Genomic DNA, 23,055 nt, shown 5'->3' with positions numbered 1-23,055 from the left:
TGTGAATCTTAATGCCACTTTTTTCACTCGTTCTTCTGACTCAGAAAACAAAATTCTGCTTTCTAACAGTATTAAAAACAAAACTGACAACTGTTAAAGACGTTACATATGAAGAATGTATGTCCAATTCACTTAGGCTGAGTCTACACTGGTGATGAGCTGCATGCCAGCTGTGTCTTACCTATTCTAGTTTTTCAAAGAAGAGAATCACTACCCTCCATTTCCAGCACTTAACAGAGAGGGGAATAGTGAGCAGCATGGACAGCAAAATTCCTAGTCCTTGGATGGATAAGCAGATGTAAAAAACTGAGACACAGCCTGCTGCATCAGAGGACAAAACAGAGAAGACAGAAAGCCCTCTCTCAGACTGCCATTATTTTTCCCCTGGTCTCCCAGTATTGTAGTCCATCATGTAGAAATAGCACAGTTCATTATGAACAGGGTGAAATCACCTGACTAAGGAGCCAAGAACTTAGTTCATAGCCCATTTAAATTCACGGCACTGAGATGTGGAACAACAAGAGTAATTTCTGTATGGGTATGAAGAAACAAAAGCATTCAGGACTTGATGCTGAGAATTTAAACAGCAAAACAAATCAGGGAAACAAGCCAGGATTGTTGATGTGTGGCAGCACAAGAAGTTCTCTTTCATTACAAATTTGCTTGGTGTTCATTGCTGTAATGTGCAGGTGTCATTGCACTTGCCTAAGAGTTTTTGTGTAATGAAGAACGGATTTTCCATACGATTGAAATTATAATGCTGCTACTGAAAGCAACCTGAAGGACAGCAAGCTGAAAGCTGTTACTGAAAGAAAAAGATACAAATGTGTTCCTTCTTCATAGTCTCTGCAGCCATTTATCATTCAAGGAGGAAATTTTACTGCTCAAATAATAGCATTTATAAGGATCCTAGAACTATCATTCCTGTTCCAACATCAGCCATATTTGAAATTCTCAGCATTTCTTTTATAATTTCAACACCTATTAAATGAAAGCAAGTGTACATGGAATACATGTTTCTCTTACTAGACCCTGATTTTATATCTAATTATAGAGACGAAAAAAATCCCAAATCTTTTAACTTAAATCTGGTTGAACTCAAATAACAAAGATAATACATTTTCACTTATTACTTGTCTGATAATTACTTAAATCAATTAAATAAATTATAAATTTAAGGCTTTCTTTAAAAGTTCTTTTCTAAACTTAAAATTGCATTGATAATTATTTAATTAAGCCAGGCAAGCTTTAGGGGCATGGCTTTTATAATAATTCCAAATAGAAAAAATTAAACTCTTGTAGCTTTTCCAATACAGAGATAGTAAATATAATTCTTGGAAACACTCATAAGCACCTTTATGCACTATAAGCAATGCCTTGAGTTCTTTCTATGGAAGTGTTTTCTGGAATGAGGCCCTATGGAATAAATGTGAAAGTGTTACTGTATTATCTAATATTAAATATAGCTGAGGAGCATCTAGTTTTTTAGTAGCCATTTTATTCTTTCTGTCTATGAAAGTCCGTGCTTTGTCAGTGGCACACTTTGAAATTTCTGGAACCCATTCACCTAATATTGGGATTTATATTTATGCCATGAAAAGTATATAATTTCTTTCTGAAGGAAAAGCATTACACTCAAATTTCTATTTGCATTAAGAAACCCATACCTGTAGGGTCAATCCTCGTGACTTATCTTTTTTTCCAAGACAATTTTTTGTATTTTTGTATCTTGATGGTGTTTCACAAGCATATTATTCTGCACTGAGATGTTGGTTTCCTTAATTTTTTAACTGTATTCCTTGCACATGCTTTTCTGAAGATCACAGAGCAAGAAAAAAAAATTAGCTATATTTTGTATAGATGCTTTGTGCTAATGCATGAGAACTCTCTTTCCAATAAAGTGACAGCCCACAGACATGTTTCAATAGATTTCTTGCTTTTTGGTTTGTAGCCACTGAATTTTAATTTACTAAGTAACATTAAAATTATGAAAGCAGAATATTAATCTTGCATTTGAATTTGAACGAGAGAAAAGCTATGCTTTATAAGTAAAGTAATTTTTAAATATAAATTATCTTTTCTTTTTTGTTGTTGTTTTCAAAGGGCATTTGGAGACATACAGGTTAAGTCCTTATTGCATTTAAAATAATAAAAATTTTGAAAAGTAGAGAAAGATCAAGATCTTTTCTACAATCAAAATATCTTGATATTTCCATCAAAATATTCTTATTTCATTCTGGAATTGCCATTCTTCACATTCCAGGTTACTGTTTCCAATATTCATCATCAGAATTGCAGTAAAGACAAAAAGGAATTTCAGTAAAGACTAACTGAATTTCACAGTTGGTTCAGTGACAGAAAGAGCTTTCCCAGCAACTGTCCTGTGACATCCTTCAGAACAGTAAATTCATAGAAGTTATGATGGGCAGAGTGATCTGTAAAAACAACAACCAGGATTTCAAGTTTTCATGTCAGGGTTGTGTGTATTTATTTCAATGTAATTAGGGAGAGAAGAAGGAAATACATGTACAAATCCCACAATTTTTATAGAAAAGGTTGTCCTCATGGATCTGTATGCTTATCTAGACATGTGTGAAACACTTTTTTTGACTTCAAAGACATCTTCCCTATTGGAGGAGACAAAGCCAAACACTGACTCTTCCCACTGAATACCTATGCTACACAGTAGAGGAAATATCTCTAAGGATATTAGTCTTAGATGAGGAGAAATCTACCAGCCATATACTAGATAAGATGAAATTGTGAGTGCAAAAAACAGGATGCCTATCTTTGTTCTATCTTAATTAGAATCTATATATCTGACTGAATGTAACATTAGTTTAATTAAACACTGTGCAACAGACACAAAACCATCTCTTAAGAGGAAATTTTAATTGCTATTAAACAATATTAAGAAACGGTATTTTATATAAAAGAGGTCCAGTAGGATCATTGCAAATGCTATTCACTATTCTTATCCTTTATTAACACTGCCAGTGATATAAAATCTGAATTAAAAAGCTGAATGAGGCATTAGGACTCTGTTCATTTAAAGGAGAACAAAACAATTTCTAAAATCATCAGCTCAAGAAGTAGATAAGGTCATCTTTGGGCAACTCTGGGCTTTGAATAAACCTAAATTGCCATGTCTTGACCCTCGAGGGGGAGGACTTGAACCACCTGCAATCTGCTGGAAGGACAGCAGAGGAGAGCACAAGCAATCCAGGAGGTTTCTGGAGGGCACTGGTGATCACTTCTTAACACAGGCAATTGAGGAATGGACAAAGGCAGGGGCTCTGCTGGACCCTGTACTTACCGACAAGGTCAGGATGGTGAAGATTGTGGGAAACCTTGGCTGCAGTGACCACAAAATCATGGAGTTAGGAGAGAAGAACCACTAAGACCATTGGGAAAGTCTGGAGCAAAGATCAACCAATCCTAGAAGAGGATCAGGATAGGGAAAGGCCAAACATTACCATAAGACCTGACAGGATACACCCAGGAGCCCTGAAGGAGGTGGACAAAGTTGAGGGAGGCGATCCTTTCACTCTGTTCCACATTGGCGAGACACATCTGGAAGACTCTGTCCAGTTCTGGGGATAAAGAATGTTCCTCAGTGTGGGAGAGACAGGGACACACTGGAGCAAATCCAGCAACAGTCTATGAAGGGCCTGGGGCCTCTCCTGTGGGAGACAGAGATCTGGGACTGCTCAGCCTGGAGGTGAGATGGCTCAGGGGAAACATGAATGTCTGCAGAAGTCTGAGCAGGGATGGTGTTGTAAAAATGGAGATGGGCTCTTGTCAGTAGTAGCAGTGGAAGGACATTAAGTACAGGAAGTTCCAGTTAAAGACAAGAATACACTTTTTTTCCTGAGAAGGTGGCCAAACAGTGGAACATGGTGCCTCACAGAGGTTATTAAGTCCCCATATCTGGACATGTTCAAAACCTTATTGGACTTGGCCCGGACCAACCTCTGGTAGCCAGCCCTGCTCTGAGCTGGGAGGTGAGAGTATATGATCTCCAGAGGTTCTTTCCAAACTCAACAGTTTCATGATTTTGTGACTCTGTGAAACACATTGAAGTATTTTATTGTAGTTGGAGCATGCAACAATCCTACCCTTTCACTTCCCATGCTTGATCATGCCAGCATTAAGGAAAATGGCCAAATCATTGACAGCGTTTTGTGTAAAAGGGCAAACTTAAACTCAGAGCAAATAAGCACATTTGATACCACATTGCTTTTGTTAAACCAAAGGAGGTACCACAGAGGCTAATTATTTTTGCTGTTCTTATCCATAAGCATTACATTTTTCAGCATTCACAGAGAAAAACTTTAGTTAATGAGATCCATAAAGATTCTTTAATCAGCTTATATTGTGAAAAAGTATTAAAGTCTCCACTTTCACAACAGGCACATGAAATATATAGTTTTATGATATATTACTAGCACAGGAACTCACCTCCCCCTTCCCCTGAACCACCTGCAATTTTTAATAGTCATGTATCGCCAGGGTACCAGAAACCCATAAAAGTTTAACCTGCCAATTAACAACTGGGTAAAGTTCCAGCCTCGCTGAATATTTTGATTACTTCCAAGAGCTTTTCACAAAATACAGAAAATATTTCCACAAAATTTCTAGCCAGAGTTTTAATCTAATCTACAAAAAATTGGGTAGTAGGAGAAAAATATAAATGTATTTTATATTTTAAAAAATCATCAATTTTTTAATACAACAGTAGACCTATCAAATCCAGTTCTGGATAAAAAGCAGTTATTTGTTAAGAGAAGGTGGAGGGGTGGAGATTAAAGAAAAAAATTAGACACTTTCATTCTAATGTTTCCTCTCAAGGGGGAGTGAGAAAGTAAGGGCAGAACTCACCTATTCAATACAAGTTAATCAAGGTGAGAAGTACAGCCCAATAGTTTTCATTGTATTTTATGACACTCCATAAAAAAGATAATGACATCAAAAACCATTACCATTGTTTTCAGGAATTCTTTAAAAAACAGCTAAGAATGTATCAGCTTTTGAATAATTTTCAGGAATATACAAATTGTAGTGCAAAATAGTTACACTTATGTGGATCTGGACCAGAAGGTGCATACCAAGGTATGCATATTTTGGCACTACCATTGATAATCACATATCTTTAGCACTGAGAAATACTTCAAATAAGGCTAGAACACAACAAAATCCCAAACCAGTAAAAAACCCAAAAAAACCTAGATCCACCTCTGAGAGCTTTAATGATAAAGTAAGAAATTCTAAATTGCCAGGAAAGAGGTCATAGACAGTATTGTTCACCAGCTGTAATAGGCATCAACTCATTTCCATCACTGGTGCTAAATTTTTGTAGGTTCCACAGTTTTGCAGGTGAATACAGCATCTCCTAAATATGAAAAGCATAAACAGACAGCATAGAGATATCCATCTGGAAGCAAAACAAGTTGGTAAATAAAGCTGTTGAACAAAGTGAGAATCCATTTTTGCTACTGGAGGACAGATGTCATGAATAAGTGGGACAAAACAAAAGGAGAAAGTCTAAGTAAGTGGGATGTGACTAGAACTGCAAGCCTGGAATTGCATGAAAGTAACACAAGTTATTTGGAGAGGTGTCCAAGAAGAGTATGAAAACAAATGAGAAAAAGGGGGCTAAGAGAGGAAAGAATCCATAGACTGCTTAGGACATAAGTGAAATAACTTGCAAAGCAAAAGAAAACAAAAAACATAACAAACAAAAAACAACCAAACCAAAAAACAAAACAAAACAAAGAGGTCCTACAGGCAATGGTATGAAACAAAACAATAAATGGAAAAGGGGTTGCATTTACAGGACATCCTCCTGCCACAGGGATGCAGATGCTGTAGAATGACTGCAGGGTTACAACAGAGCACATGGCTGCATTCACAAGAGATCTTCAAATGCTGCAGTTACACTTGAATCCAGGTTGCCAAAAACGTTGATATGATGCAAAATTAGCATATGCAATGCAGAGAAACTAATTAATAGCCTTACACGAGTCCTGGAAAACACCCTGAATGAAGGTTCGTGTGATTTCTAATGTTCCAGTCAACTTGAGGAAGGAAAGGCGCATAGAATTTACATAAACACTATTAATCTAAAAATAGCAAATTTACATCATGAAAGAGGTGCAATTATTTTTTTTCAATGAAGTCCTGTATGGGGACAAGGGTAAAAAGTTTTCTTAGAGTTTTAGCTGTGAACTGATTCTACTGTACAGGAATCTCCACTTGGGTTTTTTCTTCCCCTTTCTATCCCTTTTTCTCCATTTTTCTGCTTTTGCACAAAATAAATATATAAAGCTTCAGAACTTGATAAGTGTTTGGCAATGATGAACTACCAAGCAATCTGAAAGATTACATTGTTAGTAGTTTTCAAACTTCTGTGATTTTTGCCAGGCCAATTTACAGTCTAGGTGTGCAGGTTACTGTACGCTGACTTCTAAAAGATCACTTCTCTGAAGAATGCCATCCATTACCACTGAAATGAAATATTAACTGAAATACTGCCCAGAAACTAATTTGTGTTCCCTTACCTGATCAAAAACTAACAGGAGAAATAGCTGTGGACTTAATTGCATACTCAAAACATCATGCAGCTTTTTAAGACAAAAAAGCCAAACCAAACCAAACCAAACCAAAAACCAACTACAACAAAATCTAACTCCTGACCAGTCACTTATTTTTTTTAGTTAATTCTTTGTGTCTGTGTTTGTGAAGATTACAATAAAGTCAATATTTATACTGAAAAGAAACTCCAACCAAAACAAACTAAAAAAATCTCTATCAAAGCCCATACACCAAACATTTTCAGACATGGGCTATAAACCCTAATTGAAAACATTTTGACTTCATGTTATTTTTATCTACTGTAATTTTAATTTCAATATTATAGAGAAAATGGGATCAAAATAATTTACAAGTGCAGATGAAAACAATACAACAAAAAATGCAAGGGAGTAACCTTCTGGTAATATCTAATTTATAACTTGATTTTAGATCTGCACTATAATATCAATCACATACTTCACTACTAGTCATCAGGTCAATTCGCATTCCAGTAAAAACAATAGAAAATCACTTTGCATTCCCCCTTTGTAGGAATGGTATTTTAAGAATTTCTTGGAGAGATTCTTGGCGTCTCAGGAAAGAGCACTCAGAAGGATGATTAAAAAGGAACCAACAATACTATTTCTTTCTGATTCCCTAGATGTTCAATAACAGTCAGAACTACCCTGCGTATTCAAGTAATTTTAGATAATTTTTCTCAAGTTTTAAGGGCTTAGCCTCAGTACTAAGCTTCACCTGTAACCACCATAATTCTACATAGAAAGCATTACCATTATTTTAATCATTTTCAGTTTAAAGTGCCAGTGGACAACATATGTTTGATTCAGAAGTCTTCCCAAGTTCAATTGAAATAATCCTAATGTCTGCCAAACAAAACTGAAAAAATATGCCAAATAACACCTCTATTTCCTCTAAATTAAAACAACTTTGATAATACCAATACAGTAGTTATATACAACATTGCAGAGTAAAATAAAAACCTAACTTCTACGTTCTACTTCTCAATTTCTAATTTATACATTACAGAGGATGGGAAGGTAAACAAAACTGAAAATTCAATAATCCATATTTCATTAGGAAGATATCATGAATATTAAATTGTCTACTTGGAAAGGAAACTGTCAACCTGAATTCTGGTTTGATTTGTGGCAGTCCTTGATACCACTTCAGTTTAGGCAGAGTATGGCCAAGAAATGCAGCTCTTGATGTAAAACTGCAAATTAAGGCAGAGAGACTGATCCATGCCTGGTATGGGTCACTCCTAGGGATCAGTCTGCCCAAAAGGTAGCACCTCCTACATCTGTGTGTTTCCTCTGTCTTGCTGAAGATGGGGATTTTCCTGATTGTGATATGCATATCTTGGATGATTTATTGCATTTCATGTTCTCAAAGGAAAATGGGTTATTCAGCTTAACCATAACATGGCCAGTTTAATAACTGTAGAAAATAGTTTACCACACACCAGTGATGTGCCTTATCATTTTTCAGCTTCATAAACAAGTCAAAGGAAAAATAAATCTACCCTTTATTAACCAGCTTCTAACAGGAAGTCATTTATGCCTCACTCTGCTGAGAATCTGAGTCAAAGGCAATGAAAAGCAACTGCAGCAAGTTTACCAGTAGGTTGCTTTATTGAAATCTATAAGGTGAAATTTTTTAATAATTAAATCATCATAAAATATGCTATGTATTTATGATAAATTAAACTGTTATTGAACTCCTTCTTACTGTAGCACCACCCTTGGAAGCAAGGGATTTTGTAGATTCCAAAAAAAGTGCTTCTGTAAGGTGCTGTTCCACTAGAGGTTAAGTTGTATTTTCCATTAAAACCTCCATTTCCAGGGGTTTATTATTCAGCCATAAAGATCTGCTTGGAATATGCCATGTAAAGACTAAATTCAGAAGCATTTTTTTAATGAATATTTAAGGGAAAAAACCCACCAAACACTCCCGTTAGCTATTTTTAACTTAGTATTGTTTCAGACATTGAAAGAAATTCCACACCTGCAAAGATTTGAGTCTGGATTTGAAGTGCTGACCCCAAAAGCCAAAAATAATCTAAATAATCCCTTCAGTGACCATCTGCCTGATCAAGCCCAGTACTCCTCCATGACAAAGCAGAACCAGTAACAGCAATATGGCAGGCTAAGCCCCACAGCACTATCTCCAAAAACAGCTCTTTTCAGTCACCTTCATGAGTATTTGAATCTTCTCTGAAATATTCCTCATTTTAGGTGCATATTTTTCAAAACTGCAATTAAATTAAAACATACTTTTCTAGTTTGTTTACAGAAAAAGAAATCACTTTCTACTTTGACAGCACAATTTTTTTTAAAGATAACAATAGTTCTTACATTTAAGCTTAAAATCTATTTCAATGAACTTGTCATGATTTAATTAACATGATTAAGTTATAGTGATGCAGGAACAGAAGTCCTGGGTCAGAGTGCAGGTTTGCTTAGCTCTGCCTGATGCACTAAGTCTTGTGGACTTAGAGAAGGGTAAGAATAGAACAAACACATTGTTTTCCCAGCCTCCAACTATTTTCAGGACAACTCCTTGAGCCAGTGTTTCTAATATATTTAAAGATTTATATTAAAATATAAATTATATAAATTATAATTATATATATATAAATTATATAAATTATATTGCAAGAGTAAAAATTTCATGCAAAAAATTCACTGATTTTCTCTGGAAATTTTGATCCTGTAAATATATTTTTTGGGTTTTTCACATAAAATGCTAATGATTCATAATAATTCAGTACAGGTACATTGAGAGAATGCAATATGCATGTGCACCAGTATGTGACCACACATACACAGTAACCCAAACAAACTTTAAAAGGTTTGATTAAAGATTAAAAAGGCAGGAAGCACCAGATTAATCTCAAGGGCACAACTTCCATTTTAACATCTTTGTGCATGGCTGCTGTAACCAAACCTCTAACCACACCTCTGTGTTCTGGCTTTTTCCACAGAACTTCTGACACATTTGCTCACAGCAGTCATTGCTCTATCACACCTTCTTCTCTCTCCTCTTTGATCATTATGTAATCTATACTCACACCTTATTCTTTGCATGGAACAGCAACGCAGATATAAAAACTTTTTTTGCAGGCTCTTGACACTTCCTTAGAGGTTTTCCTCCAATTCACACTGCAGCAGCATGCTCAATTTTTAGTGCTGTGAAGTCTGATAAGATGTGGAGCAGGGTACTGATCTACTGAAGCAGAAGTACAGCACTAGCAGATTGAAAATAAAGAGGAGCCACTTGGTTGCCCATGTGGGACGAGATACATGGCATTTCCTTTTCCTCAAGCAGTGGCTAGCATTGCATGGCACAAACAGCATTCCAAGTACACTTGCTCTTCATTTCACTTGCAGTGAAATGTTGCAGTGGACTTTTCTTCTGTCCCAGTCTCCTCATCTATTGAGTCCCAGGCTGCAATCCTGCAGGAACAGTGCCAGTGTTTCCTGCACAGGAGATCCCTGTGACACCTCTGCTCCCCTTTATCAAATGTTTTGCTCCTTCCAGCCCTTTGGGTTCAGCTTGTGCGCTGTGAGGTCTGTTAATCTTCCCTGCTCTAGATTCTTTTCAGTGTGTTGAGAAAGGCACCCTGTACAGATTTTTCTCCCTGTAAACCCCTAGGTTCATTCCCCATCCAGATGACCAAAGTGGTCACCACAGGCAGCAGGGGCACAATGGCAGGAGAGTCCTGACAACCCCCAGGATTTGGGGAACAGAGCAGGACAGAGCTGTGATGCACAGGGGTCACACACATTGTCTATGCACCAGCATTTGCAATGTCTTTACTAAAGTAACCATTGCAATAGAGAAAAATTGCAGAGGGCCAGCTTATCCTGCTTAAACCCTGTGTTTAACTAGTCAGTGCATCTGCTATTTAGCATTAACTAAAATGTCAGTGTAGACAAAACCTTTTCCTCACCATTTTTAAATGTTCCCTACTGCACATAGTGCTGGTGCCATACAGCACATGCTGATGATTTACCTGCAGCTGTATTTCACTGAGCAAATCCTTCCCACCCTGCAACACCCAAACGTATCCCCATCATTCTGGGACAAAAGGGGATGGCAATGTAAATCCTTAAAGATTACATGGCCCCTTGTGAACGGTTAAGTGGAGATTATTTAAAAGACTTAATTACACAGAAACCTGACACACTCCTTTTTAATGGGCAGGCAGACTGTTGTTTATTTAGTTTTTGAAATCTAGTCTAAATTGGGCCTTGAGAAAGAGAAAAGTACCCTAGTCTTCAATTAACAGATTGTCTTCCACTAGTCAAGGGATAATTTGAGCTTTACAGAAACACATGTAAGAAGTAAAAATAAAGCATAAGTACTTCCTCATACTGTATATTGTTTTGCATCAGCCTAGTTATTCTGTGGTTCATCACTGGTATAAAAAATTTACAAGTATAAACTAGTTTAGAGGATATTAACAAAGCATTACTATCTCTTACTATTTAGAAGTCATTAAATCTTTCAATAAAGTGCAGTTTATAAACAATGGTTTAGAAAAACATCATACAATTAGGAGTAAATAAGACAGTGGCTTTCAGAATGCAAATGTACAGCAAAAGGAGTGTGTCAGTTGATAGAAACAAAATATTTTTATAAGAGAGAGTGATACTAGTTAGTAATATCTGTACCAAATTGGGAAATGTTTTGACTGCAACTATGCAAATTAGTGACTGGAACTGTCTGTTTAGATGTACTGGGATATATTTATAACACACATGTTGTGTGGAATGTCTATTGAGTGAAAAAAAATATATACTTTTTTAAATGGAAAAAACAAATTTTTAATATCAGAGAAAAATACTTCAAAACCTTTGTTTAATAGTTTTCATTCATAATGACATAAAGATTTATTCCTGTAGACTGAGGTACTGCACTTTCAAAAGAAACCCAAAGCAATACTCTTCAAGAAATATTACTGTGTTACTGATAAGAATGAGGAGAATTAAAAATTGAGTTAGAAGCTAGGCATACAATAGTGATTTGCTGTTCACATTGACTAATGTTTAGGTCCAAAGAAATGAAGCATATTATTTTCTCTTTAATGATTAGCATGAAAGAAGGTCTGTGCACGGCTCTCAGCAGCTGGAAGTAGCAAGAAAGAACTTATACATTTAAGAAAGAAAAACTCAAGTTGCTACCTGGTATGAATTTCTGAATTTGCAGTATACTTCAGTGTCAACAGAGGGCAGGATGATTATCTATCAAAGATTCATGAAAACAAATTGACAAAATTGCTATGTTCTTCATGCACATTCCTTTAGGTTTCAAAATATACATATTCACAATACTGTAAGCAAAAAAGGAATACAGGTCCCTACTTGCAAGAAAAAAATATACATAAAAATTACTAGTTTTCTTTTCCAGGCTAGTTTCTAATTGTACCAAACTGTACGTGCTACTTTGGCTTGTGTTTATCTATGGACTTTAGAAAAAGAGTAGGGAAAATTGATTTCTGCTTGAAAAAAGAACACTAATTGAAATCTTACAGGAAAAACTAGCACTTAATACCTTTATAAATCCAAAGGATTTCAGGAAACAATTAGCAAGACAAGCTGTCACACAGTCGTTGCACTGCAGACTTTCTATTGTGAATTCATGATTTCTGCTCTTCTGCTAAATCTGGCTGAAATTTTCCAATGACATTTAAAGCTTGATGGGAAAAGACAGAGGGTGTTATCATTTTAGCCCTGTTGTCTCAAGAATGAAGGCCAAAATTCCTGTATTTGAAACTAGTTTGGTTGCCCTTGACAGGATAGAATTGCAAATTTTTTTATATATCTTTTCTATAATTTAGGAAAATGGGTTTTTTTAAAGAAACTTCATTTATGATGCATGCTCAGCTTATTATTTTTCTTCAGTTTCACATTGTAATTCATTAAGCTCTTCACTCCTTCAGTTCTCTGATCTATCTTCCATCCATTTAAAATCCCCATTGTTCTTGCAAAATTACATTACCCTATCTAAGAAAGAAAGAAAAGCCATGGACCATATGGTATCTCCACTAAATTAGTAGGAGTTTTACTGATGCCAGTGGAAACCAGAATTCATCTACCCTACAGATTGCATCTCCATGTCATTGTTTTGGATTAAACCAACAATGAAATGGCAGTTAGATTTGATTGGTTAATTAAGCCTGGGGGAGTAGAAATATCATTAATTTAAAAGAGAATTATTAGTTGCTCTTTCAATTTTCTAGTGATAATTAAAACCCCCCAACTTTGACGATGCCCTCATGCTGATTTTCATCACACACATCTCAGAAAGCTGCACTATTAGGTATGATTTTCTCTGGTAAAAAGGCAACCTGCCTTCATCATGGTGCTATGAAATGAATAAGCACTCAGCAGCTAATATCAGAGAAGCAAATTTAAAATAAATTGGCATGCACAGAATTCCTTGAGTACAATTGTCCACCCCATCATGCCACAACTGTAAGTATTTCTGCAGGGACAGGTGTACTACTTCTGAGCTTGAGCTCAACAGGAACCAAACTGCCTTTGAGAGAAGGAGGAGAGAAGAACTTTAGTGTAGCTCCAGAGTCCTGATAAGGTCATTCTTTCAGATCAGCAAAGAATCCTGATCCAAAGGATCTACACAAAGTCCCCAGCCTGGCTGAGCAGACACCTGGGATTGACCAGGAGTCATGTGAATGACAAGAGCCTTAGGGTAAGGGCATGTCCACCTTCTCTGTGGAAGGACCAAGCTCATCTATCTGCTGTACTTGTGCAGCTTGTCCTTGGCAGAAAGCCCACCAGTGGGCAGGATTCTGTACTTGCCACATCATTCCAGGCAGAGCTCAACCGAAAACATAAATATTTTTAACTTGCTGACTTGCCTCACCTATTGAAAGCAAGCTGGAAATTCCCCAGCATGTTCTTGAGCATGAGAGGTGCCTGAGGCAGCTGCTGTGGCTTCACCCCTGCCAGCCTGCACCTTCCATGCCCCTGGAGGCTGGCATGGTGCCCTGCGCTGCAGGTGGCCAGCAGGGAGACACCTGCCACCCTCACCTCGCTCTCGGGACGGGCTCAGGCCTCAGCCACCACACCCAACCACATCCTGGCCCATTGCTGAAGGCTCTGTCAACAAATCCAACAATGCATTTGCAGCGCTTATGCCCAGCCACAGAAAAGACCGACGTACTTGGAACAGAATGTGCAGGGGCAGTAAAAAAAAAAAGCCAAAAAATCATAAAAAATAAACTGAATATAATATAGTGAAGATCATGTATTTTCATCTTTAAATCATTAATTCATTAATTTTTAAGTCATGTGAGACTTCTGTAAAACCTACAATGAAATACTGCTTAACTGAATGAATTCACAGCAGAAAGGTCTCAGACTACATCAGGGTTATGGTTATGGCCATAAATTATGATTAAATGTTTATGAGTTAGTTGAAATATTGCAGGCAGGATCTTTTTTCTTTTGGCACTGTAGGGTGCACAGATACAGTGTAAAATCCTGTAGATATTTAGGGGATTGTGGGTTTAAAATATGATTATTTATTGTTAGATCGATTTATTACAGCAATAGTTAGGGGCCCCACCTGAGATGCGATTACCACCAAGAAAGGCTCTTTATAAAATAGAGTAGGAGCAGAAAACTCAGGCCCCTGTTGAATAGAGATAAAACAGATGTAAACGTCAAAGAATGGAAGAAGCAGCACGTTAGCTCTGTAATAAAAGTAAAGAACAGAAACACAGAGATGAAATGGCTTAACTAAAGCAGTAGTAAGAATCCACAGAGGGCAGAGGGGTACTTAGGCCAAGGGCCAGCCCATAAGTTTTCAACTGATGCAAGGGAAAGAACCTAAAAGTAGAAGCGGACTAGATAAGTCTCCTGTTTTAATTAGAATACCACACTCAATAACCTTCAATTTTCATTCCTCTCTAACCAAAGATCCTATCACAGTGTCACAGACTGGAAGATGCTGCTTCAGAAAAAGCACCTTTTACAGCTGTTATAAAAACTGTCCTAGGAGTGAAATTTTCTAATTGTTCTGGGTACATGAAACATAGTCCAAAATCCAAATACAAGCTACTAAGACAACAAAAATAGCAGTAAGATCAGGAATATTTTTCTAGCTTTTGATGCACATGGCTATGCACTCAGTGAATCAAAACATCCCACAAATATATTTTTGATCTGATGAGGTCATGATTGATTCAACCAAGCAGTTATCCTTCAAATCCTGGTTTTCTGAAATAAACTTTCACAGGGGTATTCCTCTCTCCTGCAACTCTCAGTTACTCACATACCATATAACAGTTAAATTAAATGCACATTTAGTAAGCTTAGTCCGCAATTACTTACTTGTGCAGGAACAACTTGCACACTCCAGTTAAGTTTATCTTGCTAATTATGAGTCCACTCCTACATATTTATGCAAGTGAAATTACCACAACATGTAAGGATGTGTAACAGCTATTTACATTCCCCTGTGCTCTGAACAGAGCATAATTCCTCCAGAAACCTTAGTGCATATTTACACATTTAAAGACCAATCTAATATATAAACATATATAAGGTTCTGGCAGCTCCTGAAAACTTGCATATCCTGAGTTTGCATGCATGACTTCACAATGCAAACAACACAATTTTAAAACAGCAAAATGAAATGTGGAAGAATGTTTTTACAGAAATAAAAGGAAAAATAAACCCTGTTTTATGCAGCCATGCTACCTTACCCCACTAAATAGCACTCCAGCTGAAGAAGAATGAGTAGTCAGCCCTTCAATGCACAGCCAAGCCAAGCAGCAGCACTGATGCTGAGCAGAAAACTGTCCTGCAACTAAAAACTGGTTGAAGAGGATGCACCACAGCCATGACTTGCTAAATTTGAAAGGACAATCATCAGGAAGCCTGTTATGGCTTTCTGCTCACAACCTAGAAATCAGGAGAGTTCACATCCCAAGTGTCCTCCCTAAGGAGAGGCAGACCTCTGATATACTCAGGTATTGAAGGCAGTAAGAGAAGTGGGCTGGCCAGCTGTCTTTCCCTTTCCTCAATCACTTCTGTGGCTCTATGCTCTTAGATACTTCCAGCATGGTCCTCCTACTGCTAGAGCAGTGTGGACTTCGGCTTCTTGAATGCTCACATGCCATTACCATTTATTCAATCAGCCACAGTTTCCCTTGGCATTAAAGCTAGCATAAAGCAAGCGGTAATTTTTGATACTTTAGAGTTTCAATAATGCTAAAAGAATAATGAGTATGTTTGTGTCTGGCACAGCTTTAAAGAATGTTACAAGCAAAGGATGTGTAAGAGTTTTTCAAAGCAAAATGTACTGTGAAATTGTATTCAATGGGAAGAGTAAGGGAACCCAACAAAGGTGGCAACCAGTTCAATCCAGAATTACACGTCTGTACATATATGCATAAATAGACACAGAGGAATGTGTCTATTGTATCATGCTTACATTTCTTCCTACCTGTTCCAGAAGTGAAAATAAACCTTAATTGAAAAATAAATTATCAATAATTAGTTGAGTCTCAACAGCAGAGTGCCTGTCAAATAGTTTCAAGGGACAGAAATTAATTTCAAATACTTTGTTGCTCTTTTTTAAACAGCAGGGAAAAGAAATAATTCAGCAATAGCATCTGGGTCCCATGAGCTCTTTGATAATACTATGCCTGTATTAAAAATGTTTTTGGAAATCTTTGAGTACATTTCCAGTATGTCAGAAATAAAGACGACTGTCACATACTCTTATTAATCAGTTGGAAAAGCCAAAAGCTCCCAGTGGGAGGCAGAAATGTTATACTGATGCGATTATGAGTCACTGCAGTTTTGGTTGAATCAAGGCCATTTATTTGAAGGTCTGTTGCCCAAAAATGCCTCCTAATTTGCAAAACTCTTCTTTTCTTCTTCATTCTCTTTTTTTCTCCCTTTTTTTAAACTGGATATCTTATATAAAAATTTGTTTCCATCATTTTTTGCTGAGGAATTTTCTGTTGGCCCTTGTGTAGCATGATGCCTGTAACATCCAAAACAGAGGGCTCCAGGATGTCTGCCATAAGAAAATATAGTGGCTTGCTTTATTTTTAAAGATTAATACAGTTGGCAACCATGAGGACATGAATGACATGATTTACAAGTTTGTGGGCCAGACAAAAAAGGATCGAAAGATTATCTGCAAGCAAAGAATCAACATTTCAAACTGAGGAAATAGGAACAGAAAAGGCTCATCTGTTCACAGTCCAAATCTTTCCAGCAGTCCAAGGTAGCAGGGAAGAGAGTGCGTTAAGTCCTCTGCGCCAGCTCCCTCTGCAGGGGTCTGGCTGCAATTCTGGCCAGCAGATTTCACCCTTGGAGCTTATAATTGCATGTAATTCCTGTGTCTGAGTGGGAAACAAATGCACAAGAGAGCAGATCACTTCTAATGGCTGAGAAATGAATCTGAGACAAATCTCTTATATTAGGGTTTTTTTCTCTTTAACCCAATTACGTTATCTGAGCTCAAGTGCCTGCATTTTTAGTGTTGAACTGGCAGCACTTTGGAACCTTGCCATAAAGAAGACCCTGTACGTTAAGAAGTATCTGCACTCTAAAACAGGCCAGTGGTTTGACTGTGGCATGAATAGTTTGTGCATGAATAAGATAAGCTACCTTCCACAGCACCCTGAAAATCAGTCGTTCCCCCTTTGCCCTTCATGGCACAAGTCTGGCGAGGCACATCTAACATGCTTAGATTCCTTTCTTGGGTACTGCACTCAGGCTTCTTCCTGACCTGCCTTTATACCATGACAGACACTAGAAACAGAACCAGAACAGGAGCTGAATGAAAGTTTTGTATTATGAGTCCTGAATATTGGCATTCCTTGGCCATTTTCTCCTGGTTTCCAGGTTTTCATGAAAGACAACAGACTTCTTGGTTGTGAAGATCATATAAACTCCTAGAAATTGCCAGGAACAAGCAGATGGGGACAAAACCACATAACATGTCTACTGGTAAGCTACAGACCACAGTCTGGAGAATTCAAAAAGCATAAATTACTCCTGACTTTGAAAGACTCTTTGAAAGGCATTTCTAACTTCTTCCCACACCAGCCCTAAGGGAAGGAACAACCCTCTCATTCTGCTCTCAGCCCAGCATGGAAAGCGAAGGACTGCTTCAGCTGCACTATCCAGCACAGAAAAAAAAGGGAGAAAAAGCACAATTTAAACCAGGGTGGGATCAGGGAAGGATAGTGCAGCCAAATCAAACACTTTCCAAATGCTGGAACAGAGCACAATCCTAAACACAAATGAACCCTGCTGGGTTTATGATCTGCACAATGAACTTTATCAAGGTATCAGTTCAGTGCTACACCCTGTTTACAGATACAGCACTAAAGCCTTTCAGGGGCTGTGATAATACTAGGTAAACATGCTAGTAATGACTTCTTCCCAAGGATTAAGTTGTAGCAGTTTGGAGCTGAACATCAGAGAGTCTTGTTCATGTTTCCTGGTTTCTCATTTTCTGTACCCAAATGAATATTTTCTGAACACAGTAACTGGAAAAAATGGTCTTTTCGCTCAAGCATTTAAACAGCCTGTCCTCTAGTGAATAATAATGCCAAAGAAAAACAATACTAACCGGATGGACTGAACCCCGACCAACAGCTCCCCCTACCAGCCAATTCAAAGAAGATCAAGAGAAGCAAAAAATGAAGTTTAGGATTCAAAAGCACTGTGACCTAAAAAGGTAAGTTGTACAGTGATATAAGGAAGATTTTAATACATGTGCATATTTTTGTGATGAAAAAAAACCTTATACCACAGACTATGTCTCAACAGAGTGCATCTGACAAGTCACTGAAAAAATACTGGATTTATCTTCAATGTGATGTTTAAGTCTAGAAGATAAAGATTTTCTATTTTGTTTTATAATATGAGAGCTATATTTTATTTAAGCTGTGTTGGAAGTGAAGTCATCAGCTTCTACAGCAGGAAATTATATATATTTGGAGGCAGATGATGACTGAGTTTATGGTAAGTATTGCAGATTCCCAGAAGCACTTGGGTACAAAGGGACCTTGGGACACTGCCAGTGAAACCTTCTGCTCTGCCATATCAACACTGAATTTGGATTACATTGTTTAGGGCTTAGCCCCATGGGGCACTGAACATCTCCAAGGGCAGAAGCTCCATAACCTCCCTGAGTAATCTGTCTGCTTCATTATCCTCATCTAGATTTTTTCCCTTTTATTTTAAATTTATGACAACTCTTTCCTGTTATCTTGCTGGACATCTCCATAAAAATCCTAGCTCTAACTTCATGGCAACATCCTCTTTAGATGTATCAGAAGGCTGCTATTCCCACTTTTACTCCTACCTTTGTGAAATCCATTTAACTAAAAGTAAGTCTCAAAGGCGGCTTGCAATGGTTTTTTTTGGACACACAACACACACATTGTTTGCATTCAGCTACACACAGAGAGAGAACTCATTTATCATAAGGCTGTGTGATCCATCACGTAGACATCTCCAGACGTCTGAGTTGGCTTTCGCATGTTACACAGCACACAGATAAATCTACCTGTCTTGTGCACAATGCACACATATCTAGTCAGCATACCAATAGGGCATCTCGTGTTTTGTAAGCATTTCATCTGTGATTTGTGCAGGGGTTTTCAATTCTAAAATAGTTTTCAACATTCTGAGCTGCTTCAAAGAGCCATTTGCATTCCTTCCTTAAAAAAAGCTAACAAAACAACAAAAAACCACAAACGCCAAAACCACAAAACAACAACAAAAAAAAAATCACCAAAGCCCAACAAAACACTCAGATGTTTAATCAAAATGTTTTTCTGTGCTTTCCACCAACTGTTTCCTTTATCCACCCACATATGGTTATAAGTCCTGACTCTAAAAGGATGTATTAATAGTACAGTGTAACAGCAGCAGGCCCAAAGCATGAATTTTGCATCTGAAAATGTGACATTCCCAAACTTCTCAGTGAAAGGTGCAAATAGGTATTTTTTATGCTTAAGAAGATTGACTATGTTGATTCTAAAAGTTGTTATATACTTATGAGTCAGAAATCTATTTTAGTTTCTTTAGGATTATATTTATGACACTCTCTAAGCCTTACCTTTGAACTGAGGTACTTATACCTTATATAAGCACAAAAAATAATACCTCTAATACCATTTAAAGCCTTCTAAAATGTTTATTGGTTTCCCTAATACTTGGTGAGTATATAAAATACTCAATAGTGAAATGGAGTGATTTAAAGCTTTTAATAGCCTTCTACAAGAAAAAAAAAAAAACAAACAAACCTGTATGTAATTTGTGTGTTGCCTTTTCTCTTGTAAAAAGCTTATCTATACCTGAAACTAGTGCTCCAAAACAACTCATAGATATTCTGTATGTAAATTATGGATTCATGTTTACTGCCACATGCCATTTCTCTACAGCACAGACTGACACATAATTATAACCCTAAAGACATCAGTTTCCAGGGTCCCATGTATGAGCAAAGATTGTAGCATATACCCCCTAAATATTGTAGCATATTCCTGCTGGAATTCATTCAACTGGACTCAGAAACTTGCTCTAAGTGTAACTTTTTCCTTCAGCTCACACAACATTTTTGGTTGGTGTATGTGGCTAAAGCCACAGCATTTGAAAACCTCCAATTTTAAACACAGCTAAAGAAGAACCTTTTCCTCAGTGTTGTAAGTGAATCACTGATAGGTGTTACAGTTCAGCTTTTCCAAGAGACACTTGACAACAACTTACTGCCCTTTGACTTAACTTGTAAATTGGTCAAATACAGGGCCTCAAAAACAGTTATGGAAAAACTTTATCAGTTCATTAGTTACTAACAATAAATCAAGAATATTCTACATTCCTACAAATAGATATTTAATAATGTATCTGTATATAGATGCATTTTAATCTATCTTTTAAGAAACTCCATCATGGGGAGAAGCAATTTTTTTCTATTCTAATTAGACATTCTTTTATCTTCTGATCATCTTGCTCACCAAAAAGCAAAGTTTTCCACTTGTGTTGTATTTGCCTTTCACAAAATCCATGCAGAAATAAACTTCAAAAGAAAAATTCTTATATATGCATATATTACTGTATGTGCACTCTTATTTATATAAGAGAGTCCACACATTTATTCAGGCATCTCAGGAATGCTGTACAAAACCCTGTGTGCAGTCTCAAGCACCAAGTCTACAAGAGAGGAAATCTGTGTTTGCTTTCATAGTAGTAAATCAACATGAGGGACAGAACAAAACTCTTTCTAGTCACCTGCTAGTTACTTTCATGCATTAAACATGCAGAAAATAAACCACTGTTAGCCATACAGTTTTATTTGCAGTCCCTCATTTCCAAACAGTAAATATGACCCAGCCACAGCACAAACATTCAGAGCCCTGTGAAGAGCAGAAGCTGTCCCAGCCCACATGCTCAGTGGTCCATCAGCTGCCCCACACAGCCTGACTTTGCCCTTCCCTGCACCTGGGAGCCCCAAGATCCACAGCCTCCTGTGACTTGATGGGGTCCTGCTCTCCTGAGGATGGCTGAGCACGAGAGCGACAAGAGAAAGTGGTGACTTAATTAATTGTTTTGATTTGCTTGTGTATGCATGGCTTTTGCTTTACCTTTTAAAAACAGATATATTTTTAATAGGTAAAGCATTTCAAGCCACAAGGTTTCATCTCAAGCCACAAGTTTTCTCACTGTTACCCTTCTGATGTCCTTCCTGTGAGCCCCCAGCACAGGAAGGACATTGACCTGTTGAAACAAGTCCAGAGAATGGCCAAAAAGATGAGTAAGGGGATGAAGCACCTCTCCTGTGAGGCAAGTCTCAGAGAATTGGGATTGCTCAGCTTGGAAAAGAGAAGGCCTCAGGGTGACCTAACTGCAGCCTTCCAGTATCTGAATGGAGATAAAGAAAGATGGAGAGGGACTTTTAACGACAACATGTAATGACACGACAAAGGGAATGGCTTCAAACTGAAAGAGAGTAGGTTTACACTAGATATTACGAAGAAATTTTCACTGTGAGAGTGGTGAGGCAGTGGAACAGGTTGTCCAGAAAAGTTGTGAATGCCCCATCATTCAAGTGTTAAAGAGCAGGCCAGATGGGGCTCTGAGTAACCTAGTCTAGTGCAAAGTGTCCCTGCCCATGGCAGGGGCTTGGAGCGAGATGTTCTTTAAAGTTCTTTCCAGCCCAAGCCACTGTGATTCTGCGGCTCTCTCCCCCACCCCACTGTGGGGTGAGTGAGCAAACAGCTGTGTGGGGCTTTGCTGCTGGCTGGGGTTAAACTACAGCAGATCTCATTCCATCCACAGGAGAGGGTTTTTTTTGTTTCTTTCACACCTGGGACCTGGACAGCATCAGGCAGCTAATGGCAGCACTTGGGTTATTGCTGCTACAGCTGTACAGCACTACTGACAGCACTCTGACTCTGCTGTGCCCTGTGTGCCCTCTGCTCAGTCCCTGCTCACCACACCCAGTCCTTCTCAAGTGTGATTTCATCACATTTCTCAAATGTGATTTCATCTTGTGATAAAACAGAAGCTCTCATCTTGTGATAAAACATAAAGTGAACATTCATGTTTTGTTGAAATACATTCTAAAAAATAGAATTCCCAAGAATAAGTGAACGTGATTAGTCTAAGTCAACAATGGGACAGTGTTTATATTTGCTGGACTATGAATAGTAAGGATTGGTGTCTATTCAATTAAAATGTGTAAATCTAAATTCCCGTGTCTTTAGGACATGGGAACTCCCCATCCAAGGTAATCAGTGAAGTCATCCACACTGGGTGAGGGTGCAGCAAAGACAGTGAAAGATAGCTGCTATAAACAGGCTTGATTTTATTAGTAAGCTAGCTTTCAACAGAACTGCTTTCATGTACAGGAGGTATTTTAATAAACAAACATCATGGACTTAGCACTTTCTTCATATGCTATTCACGACACAGACTTGGCACTTGTCACTAACATATTTACTATGAAATCACAAATAAATGGACTAAAATAGAAAGCAAAAAAACCCTAGTAAGTCTAAAACTTACTCAAAATACAGGCCTTTATTTTAATGGTCAGGATTTCAGCTTCAATGCTTAATTGCCATGGGAAAAATCTAGTCTAATAAACATTGAATTCAGTGCTATGTTAAAGAACTAATTTGGTATGCAGCAGCAGCTGAGAGAAGGATTTCAATGATAAGTGCTGCAGCACACAGACAGAATGGTGAAGAATTCTGCAGCATGAAGTCTGCCAAAGCCTTCCACTATTTTTTTTTAATTCTAAGGTTTTGGTTTATATCAGATTTGTAACTATTTAGAATGATTCTCATACTGAGAATAAAAAAAAAAGATGAAAAGTGCTAATGTACAGGAAGTTTTTAAACTGGCAAATAAATTCCATTTGAAAATGTAGCCCAGTGAATCTCAATGGACAACA

At 37.5% G+C, this 23,055-nt stretch overlaps 1 protein-coding gene across 3 annotated transcripts in view; it reads right to left on the bottom strand.

Annotated features, from left to right (window-relative positions):
• HDAC9 (histone deacetylase 9) overlaps window positions 1–23,055 on the bottom strand; it is a 455,649-nt gene that overhangs the window by 315,498 nt on the left and 117,096 nt on the right. The window contains exon 1 of one of the 3 annotated variants that reach the window (XM_064704439.1): window positions 3,317–3,334. The exons of the other annotated variants lie outside the window; for them this stretch is intronic. The gene's annotated coding sequence lies outside the window, so the exon portion shown is untranslated. Of the gene's footprint in view, window positions 1–3,316; window positions 3,335–23,055 lie in introns of those variants that run through there. 3 annotated transcript variants of the gene reach the window in all.

The sequence above is a fragment of the Zonotrichia leucophrys genome, chromosome 2 (assembly GCF_028769735.1).
Source record: "Zonotrichia leucophrys gambelii isolate GWCS_2022_RI chromosome 2, RI_Zleu_2.0, whole genome shotgun sequence".
Lineage (NCBI taxonomy): Eukaryota > Metazoa > Chordata > Aves > Passeriformes > Passerellidae > Zonotrichia > Zonotrichia leucophrys.
The sequence above is the reverse complement of the archived record's forward strand: the minus strand, read 5'-3'. Positions and strand labels throughout refer to the sequence as shown.